Raw genomic sequence first — 23,353 nt, forward strand, 5'->3', positions numbered from 1 at the left:
AACTGTGATGTTGAATGGTTTGCCTTGGAAACAAACTGAGGTCATTCTGTTTTTCCTTTTTGTTTGTCTTTTTGTTTCTTTTTTCTGAGATTACAACCAAGTAGTGCATTTCAGTCTCTTTTGCTTACTATGAGGGCTATTCCATTGCTTCTAAGAGATTCTTGTCCACAGTAGTAGATATAATGGCCCTCTGAATTAAATTCACCCATTCCCATCCGTTTGAGTTCGCTGATTCCTAAAATGTCAATGTTCATTATTGCCATCACCTGCTTGACTACATCCAACTTATCCTGATTCATGGACCTAATATTCCAAGTTTCTATTCAACATTGTTCTTTAAAGCATAGAAATTTACTTTAACCACAAAACACATCCAAAACTGCGTATCATTTCCTAGCCTCTTTGTTCTTTCTGGAGCTATTTCTCTCCTTTTCTCCAGTGATATTTTGTACACCTACTGACCTGTGGGGCTCATCTTCCAGTGTCATGTCTTTTTTACTTTTTTTTTTTTCTTCCATACTGTTAATTAGGTTCTTATTGTAAGAAAGTTGAAGTAGTTTGCCATTCCCTTAACTAGTGGAATATGTTCTGTCAGAACTCTCCACCATGACCCATCTGTTTCGGTTGGCCCTGCAAGGTACAAATGGTAGTTTGACTTTTATTATTCTCTTGAAAATACATTGCCAGGTTTTAACCATCCTTTCATTTCCAAAAATAAACTACTGGGTTAAACTTAGCCACCTTGCTGAAGGCAGAAAGAATGATCATAATTGGGAGCAAGGGGAGGTAATACACATTAAGGAAAAACTGTCCCTTACTTTTACCATGCACATAATCCAGATGGCTGGGTTTTTTTTTTTTTTTAATAGCTTTATTGAGGTATAATTTACACACCATTAAATTTACTAATTTTAAGAGTACCATTCAATGATTTCTAAAAAGTGAGTGGAATTTTAATATTTAGAATTTAAATCAGAAAGACATTTAAGAGTTGACAACAGGTGTTAAAACTGCAATTTAGAAGATTTATTGTCCTGTCCAAAATGAAAAGTTGTACCACTCAAATTGAGACCTTTCATAATTTAAAACGAATCAGGTATGACTCAGATTTTTATGGGTGCAAAGTGGGACCCTCTTTTCTTCATTTCTCCTTTATCCTAAACTACATATACTGAATGAACCCCCAATAATATCTGAATGGGTGACTATTTGTATAATTTAAAAAATACATGTCACAGTAAAACAAGTGTTTCCCTGAGGTTCCTATGGTCCTTTGATAAAATGTTCAAAAGTTGCGGTGTTCATTGATAGAATTTTAAGAAGGGAAATTATGGTTTAAGTTGTTGATTTATTTAAATTTACTGAACACTTACTATATGGCAGGCACTCTTAGACCTTGTAGAGTCAGAAATGAACAGCACAGACATGTTCTTGCCCTTATTGAACATAGAGTTTCCTTGGAAAAAGAAGACTCTGTTGTAAGATCAAGAAGGGTTGCTCATATACTAATAGATGTCTATGTAAGATAAATCTGTATTCTACAGATGCATCAAAAACTGTTTATTTTATTTTATTATTTTTGTATTTATTTATTTTTTACTTTATTTTATTTTACAATACTGTATTGGTTTTGCCATACACCAACATGAATCCACCACGGGTGTATATGAGTTCTCAATCCTGAACCCCCCTCCCACCTTCCTCCCCATACCATCTCTCTGGGTCATCCCAGTGCACCAGCCCCAAGCATCCTGTATCCTGCATCGAACCTAGACTGCTAATTCGTTTCTTACATGATATTATACATGTTTCAATGCCATTCTCCCAAATCATCCCACCCTTGCCCTCCCCCACAGACTCCAAAGGTCTGTTCTATACATCTGTGTTAATTTTGCTATCTCGCATACAGGGTTATCATTGCCATCTTTCTAAATTCCATATATATGTGTTAGTATACTGTATTGATATTTTTCTCTCTGGCTTACTTCGCTCTGTATAATCAGCTTCAGTTTCATCCACCTCATTAGAACTGATTCAAATATATTCCTTTTAATGGCTGAGTAATACTCCATTGTGTATATGTACCACAGCTTTCTTATCCATTCATCTGCTGATGGACATCCAGGTTGCTTTCATGTCCTGGCTATTATAAACAGTACTGTGATGAATATTGGGGAACATGTGTCTCTTTCAATTCTGGTCTCCTCAGTGTGTATGCCCAGCAGTGAGATTACTGGGTCATAAGGCAGTACTATTTCCAGTTTTTTAAGGACTCTCCACACTGTCCTCCATAGTGGCTATACTAGTTTGCATTCCTCAAATAGCCAAAGCAATCTTGAGAAAGAAGAATGGAACTGGAGGAATCAACCTGCCTGACTTCAGGCTCTACCACAGAGCCACAGTCATCAAGACAGTATGGTACTGGCACAAAGACAGACATATAGATCAATGGAACAAAATAGAAAGCCCAGAGATAAATCCACACACCTATGGACACCTTATCTTTGACAAAGGAGGCAAGAATATACAATGGACTAAAGACAATCTCTTTAACAAGTGGTGCTGGGAAAACTGGTCAATCACTTTTAAAAGAATGAAATTAGATCACTTTCTAACATCATACACAAAAACAAAATCAAAATGGATTAAAGATTTAAATGTAAGGCCACAAAATATAAAACTCCTAGAGGAGAACATAGGCAAAACACTCTCCGACATACATCACAGCAGGATCATCTATGACCCACCTCCCAGAATACTGGAAATAAAAGCAAAAATAAACAAATGGGATCTAATTAAAATTAAAAGCTTCTGCACAACAAAGGAAACTATAAGCAAGGTGAAAAGACAGCCTTTGGAATGGGAGAAAATAATAACAAATGAAGCAACTGACAAACAACTAATCTCAAAAATATACAAGCAACTTATGCAGCCAAATTCCAGAAAAATAAACGACCCAATCAAAAATGAGCCAAAGGATAAATAGACATTTCTCCAGGGAAGACATACAGATGGCTAACAAACACATGAAAAGATGCTCAACATCACTCATTATCAGAGAAATGCAAATCAAGACCACAATGAGGTACCATTTCACACCAGTCAGAATGGCTGCAATCCAAACGTCTACAAGCAATAAATGTTGGAGAGGGTGTGGAGAAAAAGGAACCCTCTTACACTGTTGGTGGGAATGCAAACTAGTACAGTCACTATGGAGAACAGGCCAATATTACTGATGAACATAGATGCAAAAATCCTTAAGAAAATTCTAGCAATCAGAATCCAACAACATATTAAAAAGATCATACACCATGACCAAATGGGCTTTATCCCAGGGTTGCAAGGATTCTTCAATATCGCAAATCAATCAATGTAATTCACCACATTAACAAATTGTAAAATAAAAGCCATATGATTATCTAAATAGATGTAGAGAAAGCCTTTGACAAAATTCAACATCCATTTATGATAAAAACTCTCCAGAAAGCAGGAATAGAAGGAACATACCTCAACATAATAAAAGCTATATATGGCAAACCCACAGGAAACATTATCCTCAAAGCTGAAAAATTGAAAGCATTCCCCCTAAAGTCAGGAACAAGACAAGGGTGCCCAGTTTCACTGCTACTATTTAACATAGTTCTGGAAGTTTTGGCCACAGCAATCAGAGCAGAAAAAGAAATAAAAGGAATCCAATTTGGAAAAGAAGAAGAAAAACTCTCACTGTTTGCAGATGATATGATCCTCTACATAGAAAACCCTAAAGACTCCACCAGAAAATTACTAAAGCTAATAATGAATATAGTAAAATTGCGGGATATAAAATCAACACACAGAAATCCCTTGCATTCCTATATACTAATAATGAGAAAGTAGGAAAAAAAAATTAAGGAAACGATTCCATTCACCATCGTAACAAAAAGAATAAAATACTTAGGAATATATCTACCTAAAGAAACTAAAGACCTATATATAGAAAACTATAAAACACTGATGAAAGAAATCAAAGAGGACACTAATAGATGGAGAAATATACCATGTTCATGGATCAGAAGAATCAATATAATGAAAATGAGTATACTACCCAAAGCAATCTACAGATCCAATGCAATCCCTATGAAATCTGTATTCTAAAAAGAATTTAAAGTTTTCCTTCGAAGATTGTGGAGGAATAGGAAGGGGAGACCACTTTCTCCCCTACAAATTCATGGAAAGAACATTTGAACACTGAGCAAATTCCATAAAGCGACTTCTGAATGCTGGCAGAAGACACCAGGCATCCAGAAAGGCAGCCCATTGTCTTTGAAAGGAGATAGGACAAAATATATAAGATGAAAAGAGAGACAAAAGAGGTAGGGATGAAGATCCATCCTGGGAAGGGAGTTCTAGGAGAAGTTACCAAACATCAGGAAACACTCTCACTGGAGGGTCTGTGGGGAATCTTGTAATCTCAGAGGGCAACATAACTGGGAGGAATAATAAATAAATAATTAAAACCCACAGATTATGTGCCTAATAGCAATTTGCAGCTGCCACCAGCAAGCAGGGGTTGAACGGGGGGCACAGGCTGCATTGCTTCGTGTAGGTACTAGGCCCAAGGCCCTGAGGGGGGATAGCAACTATCACTAACTAATGTGAGAAAGCAACCCAAACTGTGGGATACCCAGAGAGAGAGAGAGGAAAAAAGAGAGAGAGAGAGACAACTATCCTTTGAAAAGCCCTAACCTGAGGCACTGCCAGGCCTGCTCACAGAACAAAGACTGAGCAAACACCAGAGGAGAGCTAGCTGGATGCAGACTATCCTATACCCTGCTGGAGACAAGCAGGGAGGGGGTGGGCAGCCAGAGCCTGAAAGAGTCAATCACGGCCCTAGAGAGGCCTCTACCAAACTGTAAACAGATTCCATTGCTAACCAAGAGTTCTTGGGATTCTGGATGGTTAACATATGCCAGGAGGGTCATAGCCAGAGATCAGCTCCCCAGAAGAGACACATGGCACACCTGAGAAGGCACACCCTTTGTACACCCAGAAAACTAAGCAGCTGGCATGGGGGAAGCAATGACTTACTGCCCACCTGGGGGTGACTGTTCTCATCAAATACCTGGTCACCTGAGCTGCTCTGACTTAGGAAGGGCACAAAATGCAGGCCCAACCGAGTCTGCACCTTTGGGGAGTACTTGAGAACCTGAACCTGAGCAGCTTAGACCTGGAAAGTGCACGCAACCCAGGGCCCACCTCAGGCAGTTCCTGGGAAGAGCAATCTAGAGCCTGAGAAGTTAGACCATGAAATCATACACCGTGAGCAGGGGCAAACCCAGTGCAGCTGAAACACTGAAAGCACTCCCCATGCACACTAGTGATATTTGTTTGCAGTGTTCCTCCCTCCCCACAGCACGACTGAACAAGTGAGCTTAAATAAGTGACGACCTTCGCCCCCTTGTTTCAGGGCAGAAATTAAACACTGAAGAGACCAGCAAAGAGAAGAAGCTAAAATAAACAGAGGGAACTCCTTTGGAAGTGACAGTTGAAACAGATTAAAAACCTATAGTTAGCACTGACTACGTTGGAAGGGGCTTATAGATCTTGAGAAGTATAAGCTGGATCAAGGAACTATCTGAAACTGAACTGACCCCACACTGTCTGCAACAGCTTCAAATTCCTAGAAATATTTTTACTATTATCATTTTTTAAATTAAAAAAAATTAAGTCCTCTATTACTCCTTTAATGGTCATTTTTATACTCTACTATTACCTTGCCAAAAAAAAAAGACCCTATTTTAAAAGCAAACTACATATATATATATATATATATATATATATATATATATAAAATGATATCTTGCGATATTTTTTAATATTGTATTTTTGAGAGTCTAACCTCTACTCTAGATTTTTAATCTTTGCTTTATGGTATTTGGTATCAATTTTGTACCTTTAGAACCCAATCTTCAGTACCCATTTTTACTTGGGAGTGTGATTAGTGGCTTGATTGCTCTCTCCCCCTTTTGACTCTCCTTTTTCTCCACCAGGTTGCCTCTATCTCCTCCCTCCTCTTTTCTTCTCTACCAAACTTTGTGAATCTTTTTATGTGTTCCGGGCTGTGGAGAACACTTGGGTCACTGATTACTGGCTGGATCTGTCTCTCTCTTTTTGATTCCCCCTCTTCTCCTCCTGGTCACTTCTATCTCCATCCTCTCCATGCAACTCTGTAAACTTCTCTGGGTGTCCCTCATTGTGGAGAAACTTTTCATCATTAACATAGATGTTTTATCATCAGTGCTGTATAGATGGAGAAGTCTTGAGGCTACTGTAAGAATAAGACTGAAATCCAGAGGCAGGAGGCTTAAGATCAAAACCTGAGAACACCAGATAACTCTTGACTCCAGGGAATGTTAATCGATAAGAGCTCATCCAAAAGCCTCCATACCCACACTGAAAACAAGCACTACCCAAGAGCAAAAAAGTTCCAGAGCAAGACATACCACACAAATTCTCCAGCAACACAGAAACATAGCCCTGAGCTTCAGTATATAGGCTGGCCAAAGTCACACCAACCCATAGACATCTCAAAACTCACTATTAGACACTTCATTGCACTCCAAAGAGAAGAAATCCAGCTCCACCCACCAGAACGCCAACACAAGCTTCCCTAACCAGGAAACCTTGACAAGCCACCCATCCAACCCCACCCACAGTGAGGAACCTCCTCAATAAAGAGGAACCACAAACTGCCAGAATACAGAAATGCCACCCCAAATGCAGCAATCTAAACAAGATGAAAAGACAGAGAAATACTCAACAGGTAAAGGAACAGGATAAATGACCACCAAACCGAAAAACAAAAGAGGAAGAGATAGGGAATCTACCTGAAAAGAATTCAGAATAATGATAGTGAAAACGATACAAAATCTTGAAAACAAAATGGAGTTACAGCTAAATAGCCTGGAGACAAGGATTGAGAAGATACAAGAAATGTTTAACAAGGACCTAGAAAAATAAAAAAAAAAAAGAGTCACTATATAACGAACAATGCAATAAATGAGATAAAAAACACTCTGGAGGGAACTGATAGTAGAATAATGGAGGCAGAAGATAGAATAAGTGAGGTAGAAGACAGAACCATAGAAATGAATTCACAGAGAGGAAAAAAAACAAAAAAAGAATAAAAAGAAATGAGGACAACCTCAGAGATCTCCAGAACAATGTTAAACACCCCAACATTCAAACGATAGGAGTCCCAGAAGAAGACGAAAATAAAGACCATGAGAAAATACTTGAGGAAATAATAGTTAAAAACTTCCCTAAAATGGGAAAGGAAATAGTCACCCAAGTCCAAGAAACCCAGAGAGTCCCAAACAAGATAAACCCAAGGTGAAACACCCGAAGACATATTAATCAAATTAACAAAGATCAAACACAAAGAACAAATATTAGCAATCACAAAGGAAAAACAAGAAATAAAACACAAGGGGATTCCCATAAGTATAATAGCTGATCTTTCAATTGAAACTCTTCAGGCTAGAAGGGAATGGCAGGGCATACTTAAAGTGATAAAAGAGAAAAACCTACAACCAAGATTACTGTACCCAGCAAGGATCTCATTCAAATATGAAGGAGAAATCAAAAGCTTTACAGACAAGTAAAAGCTGAGAGAACTTAGCACCACTAAACCAGCTCTCCAATAAATGCTAAAGGATCTTTCCTAGATAGGAAACACAGAAAGAGTGTATAAACTTGAAATCAAAACAACAAACTAAATGGCAATGAGTCATACTTATCAATAATTACCTTAAATATAAATGCATTGAATGCCCCAAACAAAAGAAAAAGACTGGGTGAATGGATATGAAATCAAGACCCCTATATATGTTACCTACTAGAGACCCACCTCAAAACAAGGGATACATACACACTGAAAGCGAAGGGCTGGAAAAAGATATTCCATGCAAACAGAGACCAAAAGAAACCAGGAGTAGCAATACTCATATCAGATAAAATAGACTTTAAAATTAAGGCTATGAAAAGAGACAAAGATGGACTCTACATAATGATCAAAAGATCAATCCAAGAAGAATATATAACAATTATAAATAAATAAATAAATAAATAAATAAATATATATATATATATATATATATATATATATATATATATATACACCCAACATTGGAGCACCACAATATGTAAGACAATACTAACAAGTATAAAACAGGAAATTAACAATAGCACAATAGTGTGAGACTTTAATACTCCACTCAGAGCTATGGATAGATCAACAAGACAGAAAATTAAAAAGGAAACACAAACTTTAAATGATACAATGGACCAGTTAGACCTACTGATAATGTACAGGGCATTTCACTCAAAAACAATGGAATTTAACTTTTTTCAAAGTGTGCATGGGACATCCTCCAGGATAGATCACATCCTAGGCCATAAATCTAGCCTTGGTAAATTTTTAAAAGTTGAAACCATTTACAACATCTTCTCTGATCAGAATGCAGAGAGATTAGATGTCAATTCAGTTCAGTTCAGTTCAGTCGCTCAGTCGTGTCTGACTCTTTGTGACCTCATGAATCGCAGCACAGCAGGCCCCCCTGTCCATCACCAACTCCCAGAGTTCAGTCAGACTTGTGTCCATTGAGTCAGTGATGCCATCCAGCCATCTCATCCTCTGTCATCCCCTTCTCCTCCTGCCCCCAATCCCTCCCAGCATCAGAGTCTTTTCCAATGAGCCAACTCTTCGCATGAGGTGGCCAGACTACTGGAGTTTCAGCTTCAGCATCACTGCTTCCAAAGAAATCCTAGGTTTGATCTCCTTCAGAATGGACTGGTTGGATCTCCTTGCAGTCCAAGGGACTCTCAAGAGTCTTCTCCAACACCACAGTTCAAAAGTATTAATTCTTCGACGCTCAGCCTTCTTCACAGTCCAGCTCTCACATCCATACATGACTAGTGGAAAAACCATAGCCTTGACTAGATAGACCTTAGTCAGCAAAGTAATGTCTGTGCTTTTGAATATGCTATCTAGGCTGCTCATAACTTTTCTTCCAAGGAGTAGGCGTCTTTTAATTTCATGGCTGCAGTCACCATCTGCAGTGATTTTGGAGCCCCCCAAAATAAAGTTTGATGCTGTTTCCACTGTTTCCCCATCTAGTTCCCATGAAGTGATGGGACCAGATGCCATGATTTTCGTTTTCTGAATGTTGAGCTTTAAGCCAACTTTTTCACTATCCTCTTTTACTTTCATCAAGAGGCTTTTTAGTTCTTCTTCATTTTCTGCCAAAACGGTGGTGTCATCTCCATATCTGAGTTTATTGATGTTTCTTCCGGAAATCTTGATTCCAGCTTGTGTTTCTTCCAGTCCAACATTTCTCATGATGTACTCTGCATATAAGGTAAATAAGCAGGGTGACAATATACAGCCTTGACATATTCCTTTTCCTATGTGGAAGCAGTCTGTTGTTCCATGTCCAGTTCTAACTGTTGCCTTCTGGCCTGCATACATATTTCTCAAGAGGCAGGTTAGGTGGTCTGGTATTCCCATCTTTTTCAGAATTTTCAACAGTTTAATGTTATCCACACAGTCAAAGGCTTTGGCATAGTCAATAAAGCAAAAATAGATATTTTTTCTGGAACTCTCTTGCTTTTTCCATGATCCAGAGGATGTTGGCAATTTGATCTCTGGTTCCTCTGCCTTTTCGAAAACCAGTTTGAACATCAAGAAGTTCATGCTTCATGTATTGCTGAAGCCTGTCGTGGAGAATTTTGAACGTTACTTTACTAGCGGGTGAGATGAGTGCAATGTGCGGTATTTTGAACATTCTTTATCATTGCCTTTCTTTGGAATTGGAATGAAAACTGACCTCTTCCAGTCCTGTGGCCACTGCTGAGTTTTCCAAATTTGCTGGCATATTGAGTGCAGGACTTTCACAGCATCATTTTTCAGGATTTGAAATAGCTCTACCGGAATTCCATCACCTCCCCTAGCTTTGTTCGTAGTGATGCTTTCTAAGGCCCACTTGACTTCACATTTCAGGATGTCTGGCTCTAGATGAGTGATCACACCATCGTGAATATCCAGGTGGTGAAGATCCTTTTTGTACAGTTCTTCTGTGTGTTCTTGTCATCTCTTAATATCTTCTACTTTTGTTAGGTCCATACCATTTCTGTCCTTTATCGAGCCCATCTTTGCATGAAATGTTCCCTTGATATCTCTGATTTTCTTGAAGAGATCTCTAGTCTTTCCCACTCTGTTGTTTTCCTCTTTTTGTTTGCACTGATTGCTGAAGAAGGCTTTCTTATCTCTTCTTGCTATTCTTTGGAACTCTGCATTCAGATTCTTATATCTTTCCTTTTCTCCTTGGCTTTTCACTTGTCTTCTTCTCACAGCTATTTGTAGGACTTCCCCAGACAGCCATTTTGCTTTTTTGCATTTCTTTTCCATGGGGATGGTCTTGATCCCTGTCTCGTGTGCAATGTCAAGAACCTCATTCCATAGTTCATCAGGCACTCTATCTATCAGATCTAGGCCCTTAAATCTATTTCTCACCTCCACTGTATAATCATAAGGGATTTGATTTAGGAAAAAAAAAAAACTATTAAAAATACAAACATATGGAGGCTGAAAAACATGCTGCTGAATAACTAACAAAACACAGAAGAAATTTTTAAAAAATCAAAATATGCACAGAAATGAATGAAACTGAAACAAGCAAACAAACCAAAACCTATGGGCCACTGTAAAACCAGTGCTAAGGGGAAGGTTCATAATAATTTATGCTTACCTCAAGAAACAAGAAAAAAGTCAAATAAATAACCTAACACTACACCTAAAGCAACTAGAAAAGGAGAAATGAAGAACCTCAGGGTTGGTAGCAAAAAATAAATCTTAAAAATTAAGGCAGAAATAAATACAAAAGAAACCAATAAGATCATAGCAAAAATCAACAAAGCTAAAAGATGATTCTTTGAGAAGATATGTAAAATTAACAAAACATTAGCCAGACTCATCAAGAAACTAAGGGAGAAGAATCAAATCAACAAAATTAGAAGTGAAAATGGGGAAATAAAAAGAAAGAAAATGAAGAGATCACAACAGACAACACAGAAATACAAAGGGTCATAAGAGACTACTATCAGCAACTATACCCCAATAAAATGGACCACTTGGAAGAAATGGACAAATTCATAGAAAAGTATAACTTTGCAAAACTAAATTAGGAAGGAATAGAAAATCTTAACAGACCCATGACAAGGATGGAAATTGAAACTTTAATGAAATAACTTCCAGGAAACAAAAGCCCAGGACCAGACAGCTTTACAGCTGAATTCTACCAAAAATTTAGAGAAGAGCTAACACCTATCTTACTGAAACTCTTTCAGAAAATTGCAGAGGAAAGTAAGTTTCAAAACTCATTCTATGAGGCCACCATCACTCTAATACCAAAACTTGACAAAGATGCCACAAAAAAAGAAACCTACAGGCCAATATCACTGATGAACATATATACAAAAATCCTTAACAAAATTCTAGAAAACATAATCCAACAACATATTAAAAAGATCATACTTCATGTCCAAGTGAGCTTATTGCAGGGATGCAAGGATTCTTCAATATCTGCAAAGCAATCAATGCAATATACCACATTAACATTTAAAGATAAAAATGATATGATTATCTCAATAGATGCAGAGAAAACCTTTGACAAAATTCAACATCAATTTATGACAAAAACCATCCAGAAGCAGGAATAGAAGGAACATACCTACATAATAAAGGCTATATATGACAAACCCACAGCAAACATTATCCTCAATGGTGAAAAATTGAAAGCATTTTCCCTAAAGTCAGGAACAAGACAAGGGTGACCACTCTCACCACTACTATTCAACATAGTTTGGAAGTTTTGGCTACAGCAATCAGAGCAGAAAAATAAATAAAATTAATCCAGATTGGAAAAGAAGTAAAACTTTCACTGTTTGCAGATGACATGATACTCTACATAGAAAACCCTAAAGACACCACCAGAAAACTATTCAAGCTAATCAATGAATGCAGTAAAGTTACAGGATACAAAATCAACACACAGAAATCCATTGCATTCCTAAACACTAACAATGAGAATCCGGTCCCATCACTGCATGGGAAATAGATGGGGAAACAGTGGAAACAGTGTCAGACTTTATTTTTTGGGGGGCTCCAAAATCACTACAGATGGTGACTGCAGCCATGAAATTAAAAGACGCTTACTCCTTAGAAGAAAAGTTATGACCAAACTAGATAGTATATTCAAAAGCAGAGATGTTACTTTGCTGACTAAGGTCTGTCTAGTCAAGGCTGTGGTTTTTTTCTGTGGTCATGTATGGCTGTGAGAGCTGGACTGTGAAGAAGGCTGAGCACAGAAGAATTGATACTTTTGAACTGTGGTGTTGAAGAAGACTCTTGAGAGTCCCTTGGACTACAAGGAGATCCAACCAGCCCATTCTGAAGGAGATCAACCCTGGGATTTCTTTGGAAGGGATAATGCTAAAGCTGAAGCTCCAGTTCTTTGGCCACCTCATGGGAAGTGTTGACTCATTGGAAAAGACTCTGATGCTGGGAGGGATTGGGGGCAGGAGGAGAAGGGGACGACCCTGCATGAGATGGCTGGATGGCATCATGGACTCAATGGATGTGAGTCTGAGTGAACTCTGGGAGTTGGTGATGGACAGGGAGGCCTGGCGTGCTGCGATTCATGGGGTCGCAAAGAGTTGGACACGACTGAGCAACTGAACTGAACTGAACTGAACAATGAGTAAACAGAAAGGGAAATCAAGGAAACAATTCCATTCACCATTGTAAAAAAAGAATAAAATACTCTGGAATATATCTGCCTACAGAAACAAAATGCTTGTATAGAGAAAAATATCAAACACTGGTGAAAGAAATCAAAGAGGACACAAATAGAGAAATATACCGTGTTCATGAATTGGAGGAATTAATATAGTGAAAATGAGTATTATACCCAAAGTAATCTATAGATTCAATGCAATCCCTATCAAGTTACCAGTGGTATTTTTCACAGAGCTAGAACAAATAATTTTAGAATATGTATGGAAATACAAAAAAATATCGAATAGCCAAAGCAATCTTAAGAAAGAAGAATGGAACTGGAGGAATCAACCTGCCTGACTTCAGGCTCTACTAAAAAGCCACAGTCATCAAGACAGTATGGTATTGGCACAAAGAGAGAAATATAGATCAATGGAACAAAATAGAAAGCCCAGAGATTAATCCACGCACCTATGGACACCTTATCTTCAACAAAGAAGGCAAGAATATACAATGGAGAAAAGACAATCTCTTTAACAAGTGGTGCTGGGAAAACTGGTCAACCACTTTTTAAAGAATAAAACTAGAACACTTTCTAACACCATAAACAAAAATAAACTCAAAATGCATTAAAATCTAAACATAAGACCAGAAACTATAAAACTCCTAGAAGAAAACTTAGGCAAAACACTCTCTGACATAAATCACAGCAGGGTCCTCTATGACCTACCTCCCAGAATATTGAAAATAAAAGCAAAAATAAACAAATGGGACCCAATTAAACTTTAAAGCTTTTTCACAACAGAGAAAACTATAAGCAAGGTGAAAAGACAGCCTTCAGAATGGGAGAAAATAATAGCAAATGAAGCAACTGACAAAGAATTAGTCTCAAAAATATACAAGCAACACCTGAAGCTCAATTCTGGAAAAATAAATGACCCAATCATAAATGGGCCAAAGACCTAAACAGACATTTCTTCAAAGAAGACATACAGATGGCTAAAAACACATAAAAAGATGTTCAAGATCACTCATTATCAGAGAAATGCAAATCAAAACCACAGTGAGGTAGCACCTCAGGCCAGTCAGAATGGCTGCTATCCAAAAGCCTACATGCAGTAAATGCTGGAGAAGGTGTGAAGAAAAGGGAATCCTCTTACACTCTAGGTGGGAATGCAAACTCATAAAGCCACTATGGAGAACAGTGTGGAGATTAAAAAAAAAAAAATTGGAAATAGAACTGCCATATAACCCAGCAATCCCACTATTGGGCATACACACTGAGGAATCCAGAATTGAAAGAGACACGTATACTCTAATGTTCATCACAGCACTGGTTATAATAGCCAGGACATGGAAGCAACCTAGATGTCCATCAGCTGACGAATGGATAAGAAAGCTGTGGTAACATATACCCAGTGGAATATTCAGTTCAGTTCAGTCACTCAGTTGTGTCTGACTCTTTGCGAACCCATGAACCTCAGCACTCTAGGCCTCTCTGTCCATCACCAACTCCCAGAGTTCACCCAAACCCATGTACATCGAGTCGGTGATGCCATCCAACCATTTCATCCTCTGTCACCCCTTCTCCTCCTGCCCTCAATCTTTCCTAGCAACAAGTTCTTTTTAAGCCAGTTAGCTTTTTGCATCAGGTGGCCAAAGTATTGGAGTTTCAGCTTTAGCATCAATCCTTCTGAAGAACACCCAGGACAGATCTCCTTTAGAATGGAATGTTTGGATCTCCTTGCAGTCCAAGGGACTATCAAGAGTCTTCTCCAACACCACACTTCAAAATCATCAATTCTTCAGTGCTCAGCTTTCTTCACAGTCCAACTCTCACATCCATACATGACCACTGGAAAAACCATAGCTTTGACGAGACAGATCTTTGTTGGCAAAGTAATGTCTCTCCGTTTCAATATGATGTCAAGATTGGTCATAACTTTCCTTCCAAGGAGTAAGCGTCTTTAATTTTCATGGCTGAAATCACCATGTGCAGTAATTTTCCAGCCCATAAAAATAAAGTCAGCCACTGTTTCCCCATCTATTTGCCATGAAGTGATGGGACCAGATGCCATGAACTTAGTTTTCTGAATGTTGAGCTTTAGGCCAACTTTTTCACTCTCCACTTTCACTTTCATCAAGAGGTTTTTTAGTTCCCCTTCACTTTCTGGTATAAGAGTGGTGTCATCTGTGTATCTGAGGTTATTAATATTTCTCCTTGTAATCCTGATTTCAACTTGTGCTTCTTTCAGCCCAGCATTTCTCACGATGTTCTCTGCATAGAAGTTAAATAAGCAGGGTGATAATATACAGCCTTGACATACTCCTTTTCTTATTTGGAACCAGTCTGTTGTTCCATGTCCAGTTCTAACTGTTGCTTCCTGACCTGCATACAGATTTCTCAAGAGGCAGGTCATGTTGTCTGGTATTCCCATCTCTTTCAGAATTTTCCACAGTTTATTGTGATCCACACAGTCAAGGCTTTGGCATAGTCAATAAAGCAGATATAGATATTTTTCTGGAACTCTCTTGCTTTTTCCATGATCCAGCAGAAGTTGGCAATTTGATCTCTGGTTCCTCTGCCTTTTCTAAACCAGCTTGAACATCAGGGAGTTCATGGTTCACCTATTGCTGAAGCCTGGCTTGGGGAATTTTGAGCATTACTTTACTAGCATGTGAGATGAATGCAATTGTGTGAACATTTGAACAGTTTGAACAGTTTGAATATTTGAATAGTTTGAACATTCTTTGGCGTTGCCTTTCTTTGGAATTGAAATGAAAACTGACCTTTTCCAGTCCTGTGGCCACTGTTGAGTTTTCCAAATTTGCTGGCATATTGAGTGCAACACTTTCATAGCATCATCTTTTAGGGTTTGAAATAGCTCAACTGGAATTCCATCACCTCCACTAGCTTTGTTCATAATGATGCTTCCAAAGGCCCACTTGACTTCACATTCCAGGATGTCTGGCTCTAGGTGAGTGATCACACCATGATGATTATCTGGATCATGAAGATCTTTTGTGTACAGTCTTCTGTGTATTCTTGCCACCTCTTTTTAATATCTTTTGCTTCTGTTAGGTCCCTACAATTTCTGCCCTTTATTGTGCCCATCATTGTGCCCATCTTTGTATGAAATGATCCCTTGGTATCTCCAATTTTCTTGAGGATATCTCTAGTTTTTGCCATTGTATTGTTTTCCTCTATTTGTTTGCATTGATCACTGAAAAAAGCTTTCTTATCTTTCCTTGCTGTTCTTTGAAACTCTGCATCCAAATGGTTATGTCTTTCCTTTTCATCTGTGCTTTTCATTTCCCTTCTTTTCACAGCTATTTGTAAATCCTCCTCAGACAGCAATTTTGCTTTTTTTTTTTTTTTTACAGTGTCATACCTACATCCATAGTTCATCATGCACTCTGTCTATCTATTCAGTCATTAAAAAGAACACATTTGAATCAGTTCTAATGAGGTGGATGAAACTAGAGCCTATTATACAGGGTGAAGTATGCCAGAAAAAAAAAAAAACACCAATACAGTATACTAATTCATATATGTGGAATTTAGAATTATGGTAATGATAACCCTATATGCAAGACAACAAAAGAACAGTCTTTTGGACTCTGTAGGAGAGGGCGAGGGTAGGATGATTTGGGAGAATGGCATTGAAATATGTATATTATCATATATGAAATGAATCACCAGTCCAGTTTTGATGTATAAGACAGGGTGCTCGGGGCTGGTGCACTGAGATGACCCCGAGGGATGGGATGGGGAGGGGGATGGGGGTTGGGTTTCAGGATGGGGAGCACATGTATACCCATAGCAGATTCATGTCAATGTATGGCAAAACCACTACAATATTGTAAAGTAATTAGCTTCCAATTAAATGAATAAATTTATGAAAAAAATAAAGTTTTCCAAGGCAGTGTCAAGAGTTGGCTTCATATCATTAGTTGAGTTTTAAAAACAGAGATATGTAGAGTTGAGATAATTTTTAAAAAAGTTATTCTGAGCAGAGGGAGAAGTACGAACAAGATGCATTAAATGATGTGCAGTGTGTGACTGAAGCATAGGATACAAGTTGGAGGTGGGGGACAGAGTTAGGACAGAAGAGATATGACTGAAGAGCTAGTAAGGCCCAAGTCATGCCATGCTAAAGGCCAAGACATCACCCTTGGAGGCTTGGTGGGGAGAGGCTCGAAAAAAATTTACATAGTCACATGACAATTAGCATTGACATTTAGAGAGATGACTCTGTTTGTGTTGCGATGAAATTTTGGAAGGTATAAGCCAAATGGCAGGGGGATATTTTAGGACATATTTGGAGGAATCCAGCTTTTGTAATAAACTCTTTTTTATAATTTTTTTTTCTAAAAGTTCTTCCAGGTTTCTCTCTTTTAAGATATTTGTGAGATTTCATGTTTCCTATCTTTCATTTTTTCTGAGCAAGCTGCTTTTGCAGGTGAGTAATGAACTGAAGACTTATTTTGTCTAAGCCAATGGAACTGAATGACTACATAGAGGCCCAATTCTAGCTCTTTTTACTCCCAGAGTCAAAGATCTAAAAATATACCGAGGAAGAGATTTCATAAGAAGTTTTTCATTAGTAAGAATTCAGAGAAACAGCTGAGATTAGAGCTAATGTTCTGTTGGTAAAGCAAATGAGGAACAGAGAACAATTGACAAAAGAAATATCAGGAAATGTTGAGAAATGATTTGCGGCATAAGTGAGGGCAAGATAGAAGAGGAGACAGAAATGGGGTTTAGAATCCACACTTTTATTTTTGGAAATGTAGAAGTGTGCTGTGAAAGACAGGAAAAAAATATTTTAAGTTCGATTGCTTCTCTGGGAAAAGCAGAAACACTCAAGTAGAACAAATTCACCCTTCTTCCCACTTCTTTATTTAGAAAAGAAAAGAATATATATATATATATATATATATATATATATATATATATATATATATATTGCAGAGAGGACATTTAATTTGATTATGCTGGGTGTCTTGCAAAATTAAGGGAAGGAAAGTACAAGAAAGTAAAAGAAAACAACAATATTTGAAGCAATAAGACTTTGGAGTGTGCTTAAGATATTGCCACCCTGGAGGAGCATGTGGAGATCTGAGGATGAGTAAATGTTTTGGAAAAGACCCATTTTGAATACAGAGCCAGAGAGACATTTTCTCTGTGGATCACACAGTGTGAGACTAGGATTTCCCATTTCTTTCCCCCATCATTTCCTCTACAGGTTTACATATTTTATAAAAAGTGGTTTTATAACATGCACACTGGATAGCATCTAGACCAGAAAATATACTAGCTGTACAAAGAAAGCACTTGAGAGCAGAATACTCCTTATAGATATTGTAGCTATAATTCTGCCAAGTTGAATTAACCTTACTAAAAATAAACAAAAATGCAGAAGTAGATTTAACAATTCATTCAAAATGTAAAAGTCACCCAGAGAGATGTTATGGGGAGGGAGGTGGGAGTGGGGTTCATGTTTGGGAACACATGTACACCCATGGTGGATTCATGTCAATGTATGGCAAAACCAATACAGTATTGTAAAGTAAAATAAAGTAAAAATAAAAATTAAAAAAAATAAAAAAAATAAAAATTTGTATAAGTTCTACTTTAAAAAAATGTAAAAGTCAGTGTTTCAAGTAGGAATTGGAAAAATAAGCTATCATCTAGGGCATTTCAAAGATTCTATGTTAAAATTATATTCATTACCATGAGGAAATGAATGAGAGAGCACTTGGTATTTAAAAATCAATAATATTTTGCTTTGATTCTTCTTTATTTCTACAAATAATTAGGGATTTTGTCACTCGATTATCTCCATTACAATGCTAGTTGTGTTTTTCTTCTAAATCCTGGGATATTAGAACTGGAAAAGCTTCTAGGGACATTCTGCAAAATCTCTATAAATGAAATTAAGGCTCAGAAAGACAAAATTTATTTTCAGAGTTTAAAGGCTATCCTGGTAAAAGACTATTTAGTTAATCTACAATCAAAATTATCTCAGAGTTGGAAATTTGGAGACAATGAGCTAATACATTATTTTTTTTTTTCCTGGCACCTCTTCTTAATTTAGTGAAGTGATAGCTCATGAATTCCTCTAAAGCAGGAAATGAGAGGAAACTGTTGGGTTTCTTAAATTTCCCTGATTATTAGAATAAGAGATGGTGCCATATAGAAAAAACGCTGCATGAGTCGTTACAGTTTGAATCTCTGGTACAGTTATTTTCCAAATTTAAAGAGTAAGTTATCTTGCTCTTTTGCTGACATCCATGAAGAATATATAGGCATCAGAAAATCATGCAGACAAAGGCCAGAAAAGTGCTTAGATGATAAGACTGTCTCTTATGATTATAGAAATTAAGCAATGGAAACAAAATTCTCAACAAGTAGTTTAAAGACATGGAGGAAAATTAAATCTTTGAAGATCTTCTCTTTTACTTTAGTTTTTGTAATAAAATACAAAGAAAGATAAATTATGCATTATTTTTTTTGCGTCTAACTCATAGTATTTGTCACTTCTGTAATTATTTTTTCTAATCATTTCAACGTGATTTTTAAAAATGCTGAGACCATTGACAATGTCAGTTAGTATGTTCATGCTTACTGATATGCAACTTAATGCAATTCCATCTCTAGTCATTGATGAAATCCATTATCACCTTGATCAATATTGCCTTTTTGTTGTCATGTGTCAATTTAGTTCTTAACTGAAGTTGAAAATCTTGGCTGATTTATGCAGAGATTGGTATTGGTGATCAGTTGATTCTACATGGGCAAGGTAAAATAAGGGAGATGTACTTTTTTAAAGTGTAGTTCACTTAAAATATTGTTAGTTTTAGGAGTACAACATAGTCATCCAATATTTTTATGTTATATTTGATAAAAAGATACTATAAAATATTGGCTATATCCCAATAGTGTGCACTTCATTTCTGTGTCAAGTTTATTTATACCTAGTAGTTTATATCTTGTAATCCTCTTCACCTATATAGCCCCTCCCCACATCCTTCTCTGTGTTGGTAACCATTAGTTTTTTCATGGGGTCACAAAAAGCGGGACATGACTTAGTCACTGAACAACAATTTGTTCTCTGTATCTCAAGTCTATTTCAGTTTTATTATACCAGTTAACTTGTTTTGTTTTTAGATTCCACATGTAAGTGAAAACATATAATATTTGTCTTTGTCTGACTTACTTCATTGAACATAATATCCTCCAGGTCCATTCATATCATTGCAAATGGAAACGTTCTATTCACTTTAGTGGCTGGGTAATAGTCATTGTATGAATACACCATATCTTCTTTATCCATTCATCTGTTGATGGACATTAAGGTTGCTTCCATATCTTGGCTAAATAAAATAATGCATTATGAAAATTGGTGTTTATATATCTAATTGCTAATTCTTTTTGTGGGGGGTGGGGTGGGGATAGGGGAAATATACCCAGGAGTAGAATTGCATATATGATGTCTATGGCTCATATGGTAGTTATATTTTTAATTTTTGAGAAGCAGTTATACTTTTCCTATAGTAGTACCAATTTAAGTTCCCACCAATGGTGTACTAGGGTTTCTTTTCTCATCTTTCTTGGCAACACTTGTTATTTGTTGTGTTTTTGATGATAACCATTTGGACTTGTGTGAGGTGATATCTCACTGGGTTTTGATTTGCATTTTCCTGATGATTACAGATGTTATGCATCTTTTCATGTGCTTGTTGGTCATGTGTATGACTTCTTTGGAAATTCCTATTCAGGTCTTTTGCCCATTTAAAATAATACATATTTATTTATTTATGTCTGTGTTTGGTCTTTGTTGCTGCACAGACTTTTCTCTAGTTGTGGTGAGTGAGGGCTATTCTTTTTTTGTGGTGGGAGGCTTCTCACTGAGATGGGTTCTCTTTTCGAGAATGAACTTTAGAGTATATGAGCTTCAGTTGTTGCAGCATATGGTCCCAGAAGTTGGGCTCCTGGTCTCTAGGGCTCGTACTCAATTGTTGCGGCACACAGGCTTAATTTCTCTGTGGCATGTGAGATCTTCCTGGATTAGGGATTGAATCTGTGTTTGCTGCATTAGCAGGCAAATTATTTACCACTGAACTACCAGGAAAATCTTATGTCCATTTTTAATTGGGCTTTTAAAATATTAAGTTATATGAGGTTTCTATATATTTTGTATATTAACCTGCTATCAGACATATCATTTACAAATATCTTCTCTCATTCGGAAAGTTGCCTTTTTTGTTGTTGTTGTTGAGGATTTCCCATACTTATGTAAAAAGTATGAGATTTTCATGCATATACAAAAGTTTTAAGTTTCATTAGGTCACATTGGTTTGTTTTTACTTTTGTTTTCCTTGTCTGAGGAGACAGATCCATATAAATATTGCTAAGATTTATGTCAAAGAGTGAACTGCCTATATTTTCTTCTAGGAGTTTTATGGTTTTTCATCTTACACTTAGTTCTTTAATCTATTTTGAGTTTGTTTTCATGTATGCTATAAGAAAATATTCTACTTTCTTTTTCTTTTTTTTTTTTTTGCATGTATCAATCCAATTCTCCAACACCACTTATTGAAGAGACTGTTTTTTCTCATTATATATTTTTGCACCCTTTATCATAGATTGATTAAAGGTATGGGTGTGGGCTTATTTCCAGGATCTCTATTTTGTTTCATGGATCTGCATGTTTTTCTTGTGCTAGTTCCCTACTGTTTTGATTATTGTAGCTTTGTAGTATAGTCTGAAGTCAAGGAACATGATACCTCCAAAGTTCATTCTTATTGTTCAAGAATGCTTTAGCTATTTGAGGTCTTTTTGATTCATACATATCTTAGGATTATTTGTTTTTGATCTATGGAAAATATCATGGGTATTTAAAATATATTTATTTATTTATTAGAAAAATGAAAATTGTTTACTGAGAAAACTGGTAAAAGTAGTTGAGTCTTAGTTGTGACATGCAGGATCTTAATCGTGGTTTGTGAGTTTCTCCGTAGTTGAGGTGCCTGGTCTCTGTAGTTGCAGCATGCAAATTTTGTTATCCCACAGCATGTGGGATATTATTTCTTTGACCAAGATCAAACCCACATTCCCTGTATTGGAATGTGGATTCTTAACCAGTTAAATCCCTGTCATGGGTACTTTGATGGGGGATTTTATTAAATCTGTAGATTGCTTCATGTAATATGAACATTTAACAATATTAATTCTTCTAACCCAGAAAAAAAAACTGTATGTGTTTCAGTTATTTTTTTTTTTTGTTCCAAATCAAAGCCCAAACCTAACAATTTTTTTTTTCTCAAGAAAAATCCCCTTTGCAGAAGATATCCTGAAAGACAGCTTCATTGTTTATAGAAAAATAATCTGTCCTTGTCACCCTCGCTCATGTTCATCCACAGCAAAATACATGGCTGCTCTCCCAGGAAGGCACTGGCAGTCCCTCATGGTCCAGTCTGGATGAGGCCTGAAGAGGTCCAGAGGCCCTGACCCCAGTGCCCATCAGCTGTCATCATCGTCTTTCTCTGACCCTGGCAAGTCATCTCCCATCTGTAGGAACCTCTAGACTGCACATCCCACATGTATTTCAGGGTCACCTTGAGTTCAGCCATCTTATACCCAAAAAGCTTCAGTATGTGGGCCTGCTCTGGGATCAGCACATTGCCCTCTTTGCACACCTTGTAGTCAGACAGCAGGTTCACCACACCTTTCTTTGGGGCCGTTGGCAGACCCAGCTGCCTCAAGTGTGCCTCCATGAAATCTGATAACTGTTCCAGGAGCCCCAGGTCCACATTATGGTGAAAGCAGACTATACTCAGATATAGTCCATTTCTGTGTATTTCATGAACCACTCATTTACTTCCTTCTTAGTTCCATTGGCAAAAAGGAGACCAACCTCACCCCTCAACTTCCTGCTGACCTGATGCAGATTGTCTTAGTATTTATCAGATGGGCTTTGACCCAAGTCCACCATCATCACTTTGTTTTTGCCAAAGAACATTAGACTGTGCTTCCAGGTACTGTGGATGTGCTTCAGCTTGTTCTTCCTCATGCTAGCCATGGAGAAGATGAAGAGGTACTTGTATGTGTTCACACATTCCTGAAGCTCTTTTATCAAGTTCTGTTTCATTTCCAAGGCTTTCTTGACAGTTTTGGTTAGGAAGACTTTCTTGTTGCACTTGGACTTGGGCATCTCACTGCAGGCACCTAGATGTGTTTCATTTAAATGAATCATCCACAGTTCCCATCATCAAAGTCTTATAGTTTTCAGAGTACAAGTCTTTCACCTTTTTGATTAATTGTATTTCTAAGAATGTTATTCTTTTTGATGAGGTGGTAAATTGGATTGCTTTCTTGATTTGTTTCAGACAGAAGTTATTAGTGTACAGAAAAGCAACAGACTTCTCTATATTAATCTTATATCCTGAAACTGCTGAATTCATGTATCGATTCTCATAGTTTTCTGGTGGAGACTTCAGCATATAGTTTCCTATCATTTGCAAATAGTAACA

The 23,353-nt window shown here is 37.2% G+C and overlaps 1 pseudogene; it reads right to left on the bottom strand.

Moving 5' to 3' along the window:
• Nucleotides 22,344-23,034, bottom strand: LOC102178390 (annotated as a pseudogene).

Source organism: Capra hircus, chromosome 19, assembly GCF_001704415.2.
Source record: "Capra hircus breed San Clemente chromosome 19, ASM170441v1, whole genome shotgun sequence".
In the NCBI taxonomy this organism is placed as follows: domain Eukaryota; kingdom Metazoa; phylum Chordata; class Mammalia; order Artiodactyla; family Bovidae; genus Capra; species Capra hircus.